We start from the raw sequence: 16,761 nt of genomic DNA on the forward strand, positions 1-16,761 counted from the left end.
ATACAAAGCTCTTTTTCACTAATTTTAGATCTATCTTAGACACATTATGTTTACATAGCAGAGTAACTTATCAAGTAGATTTGACAAAGGAGTGTTATATTGATTATTTGTTTTAGTTGAAATATTCTACCAGGGATAAAGTCATAAGTGCCCATAAATGAACAAATATATTTGTATTTAAATGCAACATGGGAGCAGACTACATATGTTTCTATATAATATATATGACTGTGTGTTTTAATCTTTCTGTCAGTGTTTTAATAGATTTTCAGCAATTTTGTAACTTTAGAATTCTTCTAAAAAATTCACCCCCAATTCTAGTGCAGTTTGTACTGTGTATCCTGTCTTATGCATGGGATTCCACTGTCCCCTCAGTGAGGAATTTCCTCTCCTATTGTGTTAGGAGCAGAGTTAAAGGAACTGTGATTTCTAGGCCTTTGCTCTCCATGTGTTTGCAGTTGGCTCTCAGTCACAATTTTCCCTTTCCAGAGTTTTCATTGTTAAATTAGAATTTCTGAAAATAACTATTAATATGTTGCATTGGTCTCCCTAGAAACTTGACGTCTTTGTGCTTTTCAGTTTTCAATTTATGAAAAATGCAAATGCACTCTTGTTTTTAAGTTGTCCTTTTTCAATAGATATTTATCTCTTAATTGATAGAATAATTTTTCCCAATGAATGAATTGGTGTGCATGTTTTAAAGGATAACTTACTTTTTATTTTTCTTATTGTAACAGTAATATTCATTGTAGAGAATTTAGTAAATAAGGATTAACACAGTAATAACTTCACAATGGCCTCTAATCTCACCTGGAGATACAGTTGTAAGGTTTGAAATTGAGAATTATAAGTCCTCTCAAATTTTTCTTTTTCAAGTACGTATAGGTTACTGAGATCCTCGAATTCCCATATGAATTGTAGCAGCAGATAGTCAGTTTCTGCAGAGGAGCCCGCTGGGATTGTGATCGAGACCACGTTGAATATACGGATCGCTCTGGGGAGCACTGCCATTCCAAGAGCACTTTCTTTTGATAGGGGAATGTGTGTGGAGTGTCTGTCCTGGTATTTAGGTCTTCTTTAACTTTTTTTTTCAACAATGCTTTGAGTTTACAGAGTATTATTTTACTTTAATTATCTTTGCCTTTATATTGAGGACAAGTGTGCAAGGTACTGGCATCAGAAGTGTATTTGAGCCCCGCAACTTGCTGCCACCATGGACGCTGCACTCTTGCTTCACCCGCTGTACAATCTTGCACAGAATACGACCTCAGTAACTCTCTCTTGAATGAATGATTATATGATTGTTGGATGATGCTTGAGAGTCCTTGTGATGATTTTTTTCCCCAGCCTTTCCCCAGTTCTTAACTATGCCCTTTCTCTTCCTAAACTCCAGCCTGGGTTTCAGCCTGCCTGTGGCATTGATTTTCCTTGTCTGTGGACTCTTCCTTTCACTGGTTCCCGATAATGTTACATGTGGGCTGTGGAAACTTGCTAGATGTCAAGAAAGAGCTAATCCATTGTAGGCCAGTATTTTTAGAGTTTGTTATTGTTTTATTGATTGAAATTAAATGAGGCTGCCCCCTGAGCCCTCCCATGAGCACTTTTGACCTTCCTACAGCTGATACTGCTCTAGTTGCTGCATGTGCCCTTTCCCCAGCCTTGATTTTGTAATTGAATAAGTCACCATCACTGGAGCCCTCTCTTTAAAAGATAAAGAGAACATTTGCTCCTTTTCCCTGTTTGGGGACTTCAATGAGATGAGATCCCAGATAAAGAATGGAGCCCCACCTCTTTCTGACCCCCGCTGTTTCCGTTCCTTTCTTCAGGGGAAAAGAGTACAATTCAACAGTATAAAGATTGATTGTGAGCTAATGAGATAGACAAGACAACCGATCATTTATTAAATAACCTTTCATGATAGAAACAAATGTATTATACACACAAACAGCACACAAAGCACTGTAGTACCATGGTTACAATCGTGGGTCCGAGTTCGTGTCCTGCTCTGGACAGACCAGTCCTGTGAGATGGAGAACTGGTAAGTCGGCTTAGCCTCTCCAGAACTGGTTTTCTGTCCTGCAGAGACGGGGCTCGCTAGGCATCCCCCCCGTAGAGGTGCTGTGGGGTGTAAATGACGCGCGTGGGCAGCCTGAGCACAGCTGCTCATTCCTCGTAAGTGCAGGGTAGCATAGCTTTTGCGGTGATGGCTTTATGACCGCCCCATGTAGACTGTCAGTGCTCTGAAGGGATGCCTTGTGGTTTGGAGATGGGATTCTCACTTCTGTAAATACCCAAGTATAGTGTTATTGGGTCCTGCTGATTTCAGTCTATTCTTTAGAAAGTACATATTGTAGATATATTTTTCAAGCATGCGTGCTTTTTTTCTTTTACTATTAAAGTTCTACCCTCTCATCTCTTGGTGTTACTTTTCATGGAATCCAGGAAACAGTCCTAAGCTACCTGCCTCTTCACACTTTTCCGTGGTGGTTTCCTTCCCTGATTAGAAGAGGGTTTTGCATAGGAAATTTTATTTGTTCCCCTTTTCTTGGAGTCTCTCTCTCTGTCTGCCCATCTCTCACCTCTCAATCTGTCCATTTCTCAACCCACTGCTTCTTCTGACATGTTCCAAAACGCATTTCAGGTAGCTTACAGAAGAACAGATACCAAATAAACAGGTGAGAAAATGGGGCCCAGTTCAGACAGTGAGGCTAGGAGGCGAGCCTGTGTGAGGGTTGCAGGCGTGAGACACATGCCTCTGCCATGTGACTTATAAGATCGACAGCAGCAGTGTGTTTCAAGCTCCCAGCAGACACAGGGAAGCAGGATTTGAGGGAGATGCTTACTGGCTGTGAAATAAATAAGTGACTTAGGAGAAGCCCAGCCTTTCCAGCTACTAAGGCTTAGGAGAATATTTTGAGTGTCTTCCAAAATCAGAGTATGGCATCTTTTCTTTTTTCAGAGTTCTATGTATAGTTGGTTACATTCTATACCTGGAAATTTCTCCAAAACTGCTTCCCACGTGAGTCCCATGGCTCGGGGATTGGGTGGTTCTGCTCATTGATGGGGGTTGGCCAGAAACAGAAAATGAGAGCCTCAAAGCGGCCTGGGATTTGTCAGTTATGTTTTGTCAGTGCTGTAGGGTTCAAGAAATGCTTTCACCGTTTCTCTCCATCTGAGGCGGCAGCGTAATCTCTTACCAGCATCAGGAGCTCAGGGCCACGGGATGGTGGGGGCTGACTGCACTGCCGTCAAGACAGCTGAGCTAGTCACTGCAGGTGTGGTTCTTTTACATACTGCAGTTCATGCTCTTTACTAGAATGTTTCAACAGGGAGTTAATTAACTGAGTTAATTAACATTTAATAAATATGATCTTTGTTGAAAAGACAGTTATAGGCAGAATATAAGCTGTGAAGTCTTTAAAAACGGTTTCATTACTGAAATTTCATTTGGGGAGATACACGGTTTATCTTATATATGGCTCTCTTTTAAAGTAACAAAGAAACAAGACAGAAAAGGCAGAGGATGATTTCTGTTCTTCCTCTCGGCTTGCAGGTGCCTTCACCTCCAGTGGCATCCATCCAGACACCAGCACTGACACTGGCCGTGCTCAGAACTGCCTCAGCCCTGAAGACACTGCTGACAAATAGAAGGGGGCCACGCCCTGTTACAGCAGGTGCTCTCACTTTGTGGGTCCTTATGTAACTGCGTGGTGTTAATCAGGATCGCCCGTCCTACATTGTGTGATGCTGCTGCTTTGTCTCCTAGTTACTTGTTTCTCTAAGTATTCTTGTATTATTCTCCAATGCATAGTACTACACACCTAAAAATGCTTTTTTTCAGATGAAACAGAATGTGCATTTAAAATAATAACTCTGAAAAAGGGGGCAAAAAAGGCTATCCTTGTCCCGCTATTCAAAGATAATAATTAACACGTTAACGTATATTTTCATCAGTGTGGATCACCTCTGTCATAAAAAACCAGAGAGCACTCTGTGACTGTTTACTGTGTGGACACCTCCATTTTCCATTCGGCTTTTTATATGTTTTTCTACAATATTCTATCTCCTCTGGCATGATTTTTGATGACCAGTATAGCATTCTGTCTTGTGGAGGCATTGTCCATTTTACTTCGGACTTAAATAAACTTTTAAATTCCAAGTATACTTAACTGAAATACTGAAAAGAGAACTGTGGTGGTAGAGGAAGGCCCTACCTCCCTTCCCCTTATTTCCGAAGAGTAAAAACTGTTGAAAATTTGATATATATGTTTCATGACCTTTATGCCTATGACATACATATATACACACATATGAGAATTCCATGTATACCTGTGTGTATATATGCTTTATTTAAAAATGAGACCATACTATCTGTTTTTCTGCAGCTCGCTTTAATCACTCAGGTGTATATCATAGACGTCCTCCCACTCCAGACTCACACGGTCCTTTCAGATAGAGTGGAGGGGTCTCCTGATTTGCGGGTGTGGTCTCTTTCCCACGCACACCTTTGGTGAGAGAATGCTGTGGACAAGGCCCTGGACCACGGCGAAATGCCGGCTCCCTCATTGCTCGCAGCTCGTCGTGATTTAACGCATCATTGTCTTGATGGTGGACAGTTAAGTTTTCTCCATTTTCCACTGTCAGAAAGGATATTTGACTGGCATCCTTCTTGTACAGACATTCCTGTGATCTTTTATGAGTATTCCTTTAGTTAAGGCTTCTGGAAATTTAGTCCCTGGATGTGACATTTACATTCATCACAGACTCCATTCAAGTAACTCTAGAAATTCCTTCCATAGGGGAATGAAAAGATGCACAATTACTTATGTAACCAATTCTCTATTGCTGGATATGATTTCACTTCAGTTTTTCTTCCCACCATTGTAAACAGTGCTGTGTAAATGCCCTGATGGGTACATCTTTTTGGACTAAATTTGTTTTTTCCTAGAGGAAACGATTCGTAGAAGTGGTGTTGAGTCAGTGTGTACGTACGTTTTTCAGAGTTTACATATCCATTGACATGTCGTCCTCTGAAAATGTCGCTCATGGTTTCTTCTCCCACAGATGGACACTAGATAGAATATCTTTTAAAAATATTTGCCAATATGATGAGCAAAAGTGCTTTTTCATTGTTTTAGTTTGCATTTGATGACCAGTGAGGTATTGAGCATTTTTCACTCATTAGCCATTTGACTTTTTTAAAATGAATGATTCCTTTTATCCTTTGCACACATTTAAGTGGGGGAGCTTCTTGTTGGTTTGTGACAGCTCTTTGTATGTTATGAACATTAACTTCTTGTCTTCAACAACATGTATCACAGAGCTTTTTCTTGTCATTTCTTGCCTTTCATTTTGTTTAGGAGGATTTTAATTTTGGTAGTGTCTCAAAATATTCTTATGATAATAAATGTATTCCTTATGTGTTTTATCTTTGAAATTATTCTTAAAAATAATTTCTTATACTGGAATAAATCTCCTCTGTAGGTTTTTTTTAATCTCTAAGATGGAGATGATAATAGTACTTGTTAATGTAAGGGTAAGTTGAGTTAATAAGAACAAAGTGTTGTATTTGCTGTTATTAGTACTTTTTTATATTTACATCACTGTCTGTAAATTATCTTGTGGTCCTTATGAGAGGAATAGTATTTATTCTTTCTAGGTGATTGTCTGATTGTCTCAGGACAATTACTGAAGTCATACTTTTCTCTTTGATTTGAAATCCCACCTTTACAAAATACTTATGTACACTAGAGTCTCTTTTTGAGCTCATGGTTCCCTTCTGTCAATCTGCCTTTCTTACTCCAGCACCATAACTTACATATTGTAAAAATTTATTTAATAATTGGCAGTCTGATTTTTTTTTCATTCTTTTCTTCCATCCCAAATTTTCTTGTCTAGTATTATGATTTTATTATTCCTGAAGAATTCCAAAATATTTTGTTCAAGTTAAAAAAAAATCAGATTGGAGTTGTCATGGGAGTTTTCAGTAAGTTTTGAATTATTCTGATGAGAACTTACATCTTTACAAAACTGCTTTCCTCCATGCAATTTGTTGATGTCTCTACATTCTCACCTCTTACTTTACCCCTCAGTACAGCCCTGAAGTTTCTCCATTTAGAACATGGGCATTATTTTTTAACTTATTCCAGATTATTGTTTATGTTTTTGTCAATTTTGTAAGTGAAAATTTTTTGCTATTATATTTTTAAACGCTTAAAACTGAAATTTAGAAAGGAAGATTCGGTTTGTAAATACTCACTTTGTAATTTGTCATTTAAAATTGTAAGTATTAAGTAGTTGTTCCAGAATCCTTTCTTTTTTGTTTTTAAAAATCTGTGTCGAAGATTCTCAAAATGTTCATAGCTAAGTAGTATAGGTGGGGAGACAGATGGAGAGAGGTAGTGTGGCTCATGTACAAACTGTGAGCAGTTTCATGGCTGCCTTTAGGCTGGAGAAACCACAGAAGAGCCCAGGTTAGACAAGGAATGGCTTTGTATGCACTTGAAAGCCAGCTTTCCTGCCTGTATGGTGAAGCCTGGTGGGCGTGGCAGGTAGATGATCAAGGTCTGATCAAGGTCATTTGCTGCACAGAGCGCTGTGTCTGTGAGAAATGGTGACCATTGCCATGGCAAATGCTTGGTGCCAGGAACAATGCAGGGGAGCTGGGGAGCCTGTGTTAAGGATTTTCCAGTCCTGGGAGTGGGAAGATCAGACTCTGCATTCAGATCTGAGTTTGAATTAATCCTCTTTAGTTTACTGGACCTCTGACTTTTGTCAAGTTATGCATCCTGTTTGAACTCCTGCTTTGTTGTCTCTCAAAACAGAAGAATTACAGCCTGCTGCTAGAGTGTTTGATCAGGGTAAATGATTTGTGTCTATAAGATGCCACGTACAGTCACAAGCTCAGTGAGCAATGAGCTGTCCCCTCTTCTCCTGCAACTCAGTGCTTGATAAGTCATCAGCAGAAAGCGAGTCCCTAATTTGTATGTGGTGCAAGGAAGAACAAAACTAACGTCTTGCCTTTCCCTGGCAGTATTCTTACTTCTTTGCTTCATGTACCTCTTTCCTCCTTCACTCTCCCCTTTCACCTCCTCCACCAAGAGCCCGAGACTCTCTCAGAACACTAGATTCAAATTATTTAAATGTTGGCTCATTCCCATGAAATGACAGTGACTTAAAAAAACTGTACACATCCCAGAATTCATTGTATTTGATTTACACACACACACACGTGCACACACACACACACACACATCAGGCTACCTCCCATTTACTGAGGGAGAAGGGCCACTTTTTCTGAGTTTTCATTTACTCAGCATGAGAGCAGTCTCTTAAGCAGAATTTCACCTGGCTTCGTGCATGGTTTTTTAAATTGGATTTCTGCTTTTTGTCCATAAAAATATTCTCCTATTAGAAGACAGGAAGTGGAGACATAGATATTCTGCTGAGATATTGGTGTTATCATATTTGAGTTTTAATGGACATAAGGCGGCATAGAGTCATACATTATTATGGATGAGAATCCTTGATGATGTAACTTGGACAAGAATCTGGGTCTCCTGCCATCGTGTCCATGCGGGTGAAGAGGCAACTGGGTGGGGGATGGCAGGGAACCTTCTTGCTTGAGTTCCAGGTTCTTGTTAGTTTTCATTGCTCAGCTGCCTTTAGTTTATGTCCATGAGGCCTCTCATGGGAAGGTCACTATGTCCTGAGAGACTGAGTTACTAATCAGCAGAAAGCTCTGGACCCACTCATATTTTCCAGAGTTTTTCTGCTGACCTGCTGACACTTTATATAAATGAGACCTAACAAACTACTGGATATAAAATACTTATTGTTATCATTTGCCCTCAAGTTCCATAGGAATGGGGTGCTGTCTCAGGCTGTCTAAGGCTAGATCTGAACAAAGATAGGGTGATAGGCTCCACTGCTGGACCCTCCCCAGTCGAATGGGATTTCCACCTTAGTTTTTAGAATCAGGCAGATGAGTTCAAATCTTGTCTTTACCAGTTATTAGCTTTGTGACCTTGGGGAAATAACTACTTTTTTGGTTCCAATTTTCTTTATCTGTAAATAAGTTCAGTATTTATTTTAGGGATTTTGTTTTAGAATTGAATGTGCTAATTCCCTAATTTATTCCTAAAATACTGATCACATGGTTCTATGCTGGTGCCTTAGTAGTTGATTGCTAAGGGACTCAACAGTGAGAATGGGGATGGGGCCCCCTGGATCATACAGCTTATATTCCAGGATATGCTTGTAAAAGACAAGATTGCAGTGGATTTTTAGTAAATGTCCATTCCTTTCCTAATCCCCATTGATTGTGTATATATCTTTATACTAATATATGAACAATTTTTTTTGCAGTTTAAATCTCTTTGTAGTATTTAAAGAATGTAACTATAACAAAAATACGTGAAATAAAATGACTTGACTTTTATTTTCCTTTCAATAAGCAAAACAAAAGAAAATAGAAAAGAAAAGAAAAAGTATTGAAGGAGTAGAAATAATTTTATTTCCGTGGAATCAACTCCCTATGTTAGGTTTTTCCATTGTGTTGTTCAACATCATATAAAATTGACAGGTTGTGACTTCAGTGTTGATAGCTAGGTGAGTATAGTTTCTTTTTGTGGTTGTCTTTGATGAATTATTTGCACTAGATCATAAATGATGTGCATGTTACATATTGGAAATGAGGAAACATTGGAGACATACTACCTCCAATGCAGTCATTTTGTTACCGAGTCCAAACTCGTTCTGCTCGCCGCATGACAGGCCAATAAACCGGGAGATGAGGTGTTGGAGCAAGGAATAGTGACTTCACTTGCAATGCTGGCAGACCCAGAAGACGGCAGACTGATGTCCTGGAGAACTATCTTCCCCAAGTAAGAATTCAGTCTCCTTTTATACTAAAAAGGGGGGGGGTTGTGGTTGGTTGTTGCATACTTCTTGCTTTATGAATTGTTTGTCCTTTGAATCCGCTGTTCTTGCAGCTGTCCATGTGGATCAAATCATGGTACCCCTGTAAAACCTCCAAAAAAACAAAGGCTATTCTCTATTATGCAACTTGCCATCTCTACAGAAGTGCAGATGAGCTAACATTTTTAAAGATCAGGGCCAGGAGAATAGGCTTTCCTGCAGATTTCAGGCTAAAGGCAACTTTCTTTTTCAAATGGTGCAGAGCTACCAAGTCTGAGCCTAGGAAACAGGGCACAGGTTTAAACTCAAAGGAACAGATTTAACATAGGGTAAAAACTGTTACATTTTATTACAATTCCGTTTCCAGCTTCATAGATAATATTAGTAAGAAATATGAGCAATTTTGTATTTTTGCTTCTTAATAACCGATAAGTGTACCAACTATATTTTGTGAGCAGGGATGCTGTGCAGGCATTGGGGTGACAGCAAACTCTTGTAGGGGGTGGCCGACCCTGCAACATCTCTGATGCCCCGTGAGTGTTGGTGAGGGTCCCCGTAGCCAGGGGCTCTCTTCAGGAACCAGCATATGGGCATTGACCTCTGGAGACCTCTTTTTCGGCTGCAGGAATTTTTTCAGATATTGAGATTGAAAAATCACTCCAGCTGGGAATAATTAGGGAAAAAAAAGAAAAGGAAAAGGGTTTGGAGTAGAGTAGAAGAGTAGGACTTAAGATCACGGAGCCTGAGTGCTTGGCAGCGGGGCCTCGGGAGGGAGGGGAGCAGAGGTGGGGAGGGGCCTGGCTCCGGAACCAGCTCCTGTAATTGTCCCTGCACGCAAGCCACATAGCTTTAAATTGGCCTGGGCCACCTCTCTGGGCTGGATATCACCCTGGGCAGAACCATGGTATCTGTAAAGTAAAATGACTTCACAACTATTGCACAGAGCTGCAGGTGTAAGAGAGCCTAAGCCTGTCTCAGAGTGCAGGGGACAAGCGGAAAGGAATGGCAAAATTTCCACTGACAATTGAAATTTTGTTAAATAGCCTGCTACAGTTGTTTGCATCACTTGAATGAATGCAGGCATATTTCTGTGGGCATTTATAGGTTCACTGAACCCCACCAGCCCCTCTTGCCCCCATCGGAGATGGGCTTTCTCAAGCACAGTGCCCCTCCTGCTTGGGTGGAAAACGCTGCTGGTCCTTGCCTGGGGCCGGGCTGCTGCAGGGCACTGAATCCCCGAGGCACGGCCTGTGAGACACGACAGGAACATCTCTGCTCTTGACTGGGTGCCTCCGTTTCCCCTGCAGTGTAAAAATGCCGATGACTGAGTTAGAAGCATGCTTCCAAGCTGTCCATGTCCTTGGCATCCAGAAGCGGAGCCTGGAAGCTTTCGAATTTATCCAGAATGCGGTTTACATTCACCTTCAGCAGGTGAGTGTATGTCCTTACACAAGTGGAGGAATTACTGCAGTTTTCCTGGAACTTTCTCACTACAAGTCCATTTGATTTTTCTGTGCTAGGATTCAGTATGGCCTGCTAAAAACTCTGGAGTGAGATCTTGAAACCCTGATGAAGAGCATTATTTATTTCATTTCTCTATATGATACTCTTTTACTTTTAAAATTCAGAATTTTTGGTTGTTTCAAAAATTTTTTGGGGGGGTTGGAGAATCATGTTTACTCTTACCATCTTTGCAACCTGTTGCTTTGTGCCTCTCACCTGTCTTCTGTCACTTGTGAGGCGGTTCCATTTGTGACCCTGTCCGGGTTGTTCATGTTATAAAACATAAAGCCTGTAAAAGTACAGTCCCTTTTCCTCCGAAGACATTCCACAAATACTCCTTTAACCTGGGTGTGGTTTTAAGAAGACAGAATCTTTAGAACATGTCCTTGCAGGTTGCTAGTGCAAAATCCCAAAATCAATAGTCTAGCTCAACATCTAAAATCTTTCTAATTTACCTTGGAATTGTATGGATAAGTGAAGCAGTTTGCTAAGAACTCAGACCAGGTTTAGAATACAGGTTGGTGTAGCTCAGCAGGTCCTCCCAAGCTGATGCTCTGCCAGAGGGCGGGGCCGAGGGGAGAGGGCGGGTCCTGCCCTCCCTGAGGTGACAATTTCATGGCAAAGACTTTCACCTGGTGAAGAACTTGGAGTTTCTTCTAAGAAGAGTGGGTCTTAAAAGAGTCCAAAAAGCGCGGGAGTGGCACAGTCCCATTTGTCTCAAGTAGGGGAGAGCGGCTGTGGGGCCACTTAGGAGACTCGTGAGTCCAGGTGGGCAGTGTTGGTGGCTTCCACTTGAGCTGTGGGACGGTCAGTGTTTAAAAGCGAACATATTGAAGGCATGTTTAGATGGTAAAAAGGAAAGGATGAAGGCTGGCTGTGAATGCAGGATGGAGTAAGGCCCAGGTTTCTGGGTGGATTAATGAGGTAAATGATGGTCCTTCTGTGCTCTGAGGAGGGAAAGCTGCAGAGGGAGTTCTGCGGAAAACTGATGAGTTCAGCTGTGGGTAAAGTGAAAGGTTGTTAGATGTGTGGTCTGGGAGCTCAGGTGAGAGCCAGTAGTGAGTAGGGGGAGGTGAGAGGGACTTTCAAATAATTTTGTATTGTGAACATACAAATAAGTATGAGTAATGACACATTTAACACCTCTATATTCTGGATTTAAAGCCCAGTAACATTTTGCTATACTGACTGCAGAGGTTCTTAATATTTTTTAATAGAAATAAGTAGAAACAAAATAGTGGAGTTAGTGAGCATCTTAGAGTAGATGTGTGTCCTTGTATGTATTTTTATACCTCATCTGTTTATAACCATAATCTACAAAAAGTTATCTTGCTTAGCATAAGAGTTAAACACAGGGACGTGACACACATTGTTGGGGGTTGAAGCTGATCTTCTCGGGCAAATTATGGACCCTCTCTTTGCCTTAGTTGCATCGTCTGTGACTGCCCCAGGGCCCCTCATCACAGCTGATTTCCTAGAGTAGATGTTGGGAGGGAGGCTGCTGAAGGGAGTAAGAGGTGGCAACTGCTAGGGATATTGAAGAGAGACAAAAACAGATTAAAGCCGATAAACTGAGTACAAATACCCTCTAAATAGAAGGAATCCCGCAGTGTTTTGAGCCGCTTATCATAAGGGAAAGAAAATCACTTGGATCCAAAGCTCTTGAGCATATGAATATTGTGGGTGGGAGGGTGTCATTATAAAAGTGTTGAGAAAAGGCCTCTTTGTTTTCCTTGACATTACCAGTAAGGATGGGGAGCAGAAGCGAAACCCTCTGCTTCACAGTTGAAGGTGCTGTTTTGTGCGAAACTGACCAAAGTTTGGAAACCAGTCATCAGCGATGCTGGCAAATGAAGAGGCTTCTGGATTGGGTGGGGCACTTGCTGTGACTTCCAGGTGACCTGCTGGCTGGGGGCTGTGTGGCGGGCAGTAGTTTTGCAGGGTAGCCCGGGCATAATCCCTAGCTCTGATGCTGCTGGTCTGATTAACAGACCTGGGCGCACACTGTCCTAATGGGGCAGCTCGGGATGTGGCCCTGCCGTGCTGAGAGCGAGAAGAGGGCTCCCCTGAGGAGGTGTCCCTGCAGAGACTGGAAACGTCCTCCTGCAGGGGAGGAAGAGCCTCTGAGCAGCGGGCCGGATGCACAGGCAAGACCAGCATGAGCACTGATGTTTCCGGGAGCCGGAAGTCATACAGTGGCCCAAACGGCCTTGTTCCTCAGAGACTGGAGGGAATAGATGCTGAAAAGGCAGGCTAGGGTCAGACCCTCTGGTGGGCTATGAGTGACAGGAGAGGATTGTTCAGGCAGGCATGAGACAACCCTGTGGGCGTCCCAGCTGGGGCGTCACGCCGAAGGGAAGAGCAGAGTTATAGACTTTGCCACTTATTAGCTGTGTGACTTTGAGCAATATCACCCCACCTCTCTCTCTATATATCTTCATCTGTAAAGTGACACAGTGACAAGGTCGTGTCATCAGAAGTATTAGCTTAGCTCTGATCCTCTTTGTCGACTCCTGTCAGTGCTTCGCTGCAAGGTTCTGCAACGGCTGCTTTTACCCTGAGACGGGAGGGCATAGAGGGACACTGTAATACCCGAGGGAAGGAAGGGGTTGCTTTAAAAGCAGACATGTAACAGCCTGCAGTTGCAGACCTGCAGGCAGTTTGGTTGACGGTCCTTGAGAGGACTTTGGAGGCCTTAGCGTCGTCTTAAGTCTTGTTTCCTCTTGGGGACCGGATTTGCCTTTGGGGATTGATGTTGAAGATTTGAGCTTCTGCAAAGTTGTTTTCAGAGATGTGTATATACGTAAAATATCATATAAAATAAAATGATTTATTTAACGTGTGCGAATTTGTAGCTGTTAGGAACAGCTCTGTTGGCCTGGTCTCCACGGAGGACACCAAGGGTCAGCAGAGCGTACAGGAGGGCAGGCAGCCTGCAGTGCTTCTGCGGGGTGTTCTCCCCAGCAGGGTGCTCTGCTGAGTTGAGTCTTCTACGAGTTTTGTTGCCAGAGGAGCAGACAGCAAATTAATGAGTTCTAGAGGGATTGTATAATGACAGGAAGAAATAGGAACCCGGAGATTTTCTGGACTAAAACACGCTTTGGTTCCTGATTCAGTGTGTTCCATTACAGAATTGATGAGTTGTGTCTATTCTGGAACGTCATTGAAATAAACGTTCAGCCTATATGTTAAGGGCTTTGTTTTATTTGGCTGGAGGACTCGAGCCGGGATGACAGCCTCTCAGATCACTCTGAGGGACTGCTCCCAAGAGGTAGGGGAGGAGCTAGGATATATAGAAGCTTACAACAAAGACCAGGTAATTGGAACAATAAAATATTGCTTGTTATCTAAAGAAAACCAGATATCTCAAGTTCAAGTATTTACTGCTTTTCTATGTATGGTGAGAAGCAAACATTTGAGTCATTGAATTCATTCCTTTGGCAAGCCCCTGGCTATCTAGGGCCAGTATCCTGTCCTTTCTTACTCTGAGTCTGCTCAGAGGGCACCACTGTGAGTGGCTGAGAGGCCGGGCTGTAGGCATGTACTCGCTGGGGTTTGGCAGCAGCCGCTGATGACTCGGATTCAGCATTCTTTGTTTACTGTCATGGTTGCAGTATTTTCATGCACATTGTAGTATTTTCATTCACAGTGCTCCCACTTGGTCCTAAATTTGACCAATATTTTGAGAGAAATTTCATGACCAATTTTGTCCCACGGTGCTAGGATGGCTCATTCCTAGTTCAGGTGAAGAATCTTCTAAGTTGCCATTCAAGGTGTAAGTTTTTTTTTGTCAGACCCTGTTGATACTAAAAGTTCTCTGGATCACCTGTCTTACTAGTCTATTATGATACAGAAAGTGTTTACCCATCTTTGCTCATTCCCATAAATAGAATCACACTATTATATTTATTTTATTCAGGGTTATAAATTTTATCTGTTTCTTCAAGATGTTTAGCCATCATCAATCTTGTGGGCCTAGTTACACATTGGGAAATGTAACAGACAACAATTTTATAAAATAGACAGGATATAAGTAATACAGCTAGTAACGTTAATAAAGTCACGAGTAAGAATTTAATAGTCGAGAAGTTGTATTTTTGGGTTAAAATTTTGCTTGTGTTTCTGAGTTTGATCCTATGAGAAAGTTCATATTTATGGTCAGGGTCAGAGCAGGTATTAATTGGCCAGTTGAAATCTCCCACCTTGCAAGATCAACAGTGGCCTAAACAGAACTATAAATTCTTTTTAGAATAACATTTCTGAGGGCTATCTAATTAGAGCCTTGGAGTAGGGAAACCCACCAAGGTAACACAGAAGTACTAGACATAGGTAATTTATCATAAACTTAACAATTGGAGTAGATCATAATCAAAGGTTGGAGAAATTATCAAAGTAATTGGTATACAGTCCTGGTCCGGTGTCTTGGGTCAGCTGTCTAGCTCAGATGTCTTCTTCTTCTCATCCTGGTCTGGTAGCTTTTTCTCCATTTGGGCATTGTTTTAAGGTGAGCAGCACTCGATAGGCCAGTGCAGTGCAGGGGATGTTTCAGATAGGAAATGAATCGGAGACTCCGTTTCCTTCAGCTTTGGTGTGTATGGTCTGGTAAAGAGTACCTGAAAAAGGGTCCTTCCATTCAGGTTGGAGACAGTTCTTTAAGTCATGCCTGTTGCAGTATGTATAATCCCATGGCTGCAGGTCATGGGGCATTGGAACTTTACCCAAGGATAGATTTCTGAGCTTCAGAAACAAACCTAGAGTATCCTTTTCATAATTCAATTAAACCTTACAGTAATGTGACATGACAGCAAGGAATAATCTGGGAAGTGTCTTAGTAAATATGGACCTCAATTAACAAAACTAGAATTTAATATCCAGTAAAATATAATTTATTTTCTCTCTTAAGTTACCCTCAGTTTTCTCAAATATAGCCAAATCAAGATTAATTTTTTACAAGTTAAGTCTGATTATTTGATCATATAGGCTTTTTTAAATTGGCTGTGTTGGAAGTTTTAATACGGAGTCTCAGGCTAGAATGTTAAGGTTTGCTAAGGCCAAGAAAGACACGTCAAGGCTTTTCATGGGTTTCTGCCTTACAGATTTAGGTAAATTCTTTTCTCTTTAAAATCCTTAAAATATCTTTATACTCCTATATCTGTTAGGAGATGATCTCCCTAATTTGTTTGATAGAGCCACTGGGGACCTAAGTGTTTTTAGTCTCTTGAGGGATCAGATAGAGAGAAAAGATAACTGTTCCAAGTGTGATTACATAGGTATAATTTATCAAATTGCTGTAAACCATAACTAGCTTAAGGAGAAGAGATTCTTTACGTCTGGGAAACAGGTTAAAAGCCAGTAGTATTTCAAACAATATCAAAAATTATAACCATATTCAGCAGGTTAATCAGTCCCTTGTAACTAATTCTTTTAATGAGAGTTTTCATTAGAACTTTAAAATGTCTTACCCAGTTTAGTTCAGTGCTATAGTGTGAAATTTATTAGGAATCAGTAAATCTCCTTGAAGAGAAAGCATTTTGCAAAACCATCAGAAGAAAACAATTAACTGTCTATAAATGACAAAAATTTAAAAGCATGGTTAAACACCGTTACACTATAATCAATAAAGAAATCTGTTCACTATACCCATAATTATCACTGGTAACATTTCAGATATACCAGAATTTTAGGGAGTCCATATAATTTCTACAATATCTATATTAATAATATTGTCTCATTCAATATAACCTTAGAAGATTTATGATTCATTTGACAATTCCATGTTATTTAAAATGCCAAATGAAACTTTATAGTTAAAAATCTCTCTTTGGGATGTTTCAGGGGCCTTCTGTAGCATCCCAAACTTAACTGGAGATTAAAAGAATTTTAATTAATTAAATTAATTTTTATTTAATTAATTAGAATTTTATATTTGGGGAGCTTTTTGAAAGATTTCAGAACACTTGATCAGATAAACATATAGATCACTGTAAAGTAGTACTAATTCATTAACAAGAAAATACGTCAAAAGTAAAGGCAGAACAGATCAGCTAAGTGGTATAAGAAGTTTTACAATCTGTTACTGAAGGAGGATTAACATTTTAAGAAAATTTTTTCCTCTTAACAGAGAGAAAAACAATTCTAATCTTGTACCAGCTTACTTCTAAGATTCATTTACGTTGCCCAATTTGTTTCTAAACTTAGCCAATTCTGACCATGTACAAAACTCTTCCCTCAGGGTTCCTTTTCCACAAGCCTTCCACAGCTTTCTATACTTATATTAGTGTGTCCCTTATTTTTCTTCTATTCAGAAGTAACCAGGTTCAGGAGAAAGTCACTATTTTT

At 40.7% G+C, this 16,761-nt stretch overlaps 1 protein-coding gene across 1 annotated transcript in view; it reads left to right on the forward strand.

Annotated features, from left to right (window-relative positions):
- LOC140695063 (trafficking protein particle complex subunit 9-like) overlaps positions 1-8,873 on the forward strand; it is a 30,033-nt gene extending 21,160 nt beyond the window's left edge. Inside the window, exons 6-9 of the mRNA XM_072958000.1 lie at positions 2,960-3,019; positions 3,118-3,275; positions 3,554-3,674; positions 8,776-8,873. The gene's annotated coding sequence lies outside the window, so the exon portion shown is untranslated. The remainder of the gene's footprint in view (positions 1-2,959; positions 3,020-3,117; positions 3,276-3,553; positions 3,675-8,775) is intronic.
- Positions 8,874-16,761: the final 7,888 nt, after the last annotated feature.

This window comes from Vicugna pacos, unplaced genomic scaffold, assembly GCF_048564905.1.
Source record: "Vicugna pacos unplaced genomic scaffold, VicPac4 scaffold_129, whole genome shotgun sequence".
Lineage (NCBI taxonomy): Eukaryota > Metazoa > Chordata > Mammalia > Artiodactyla > Camelidae > Vicugna > Vicugna pacos.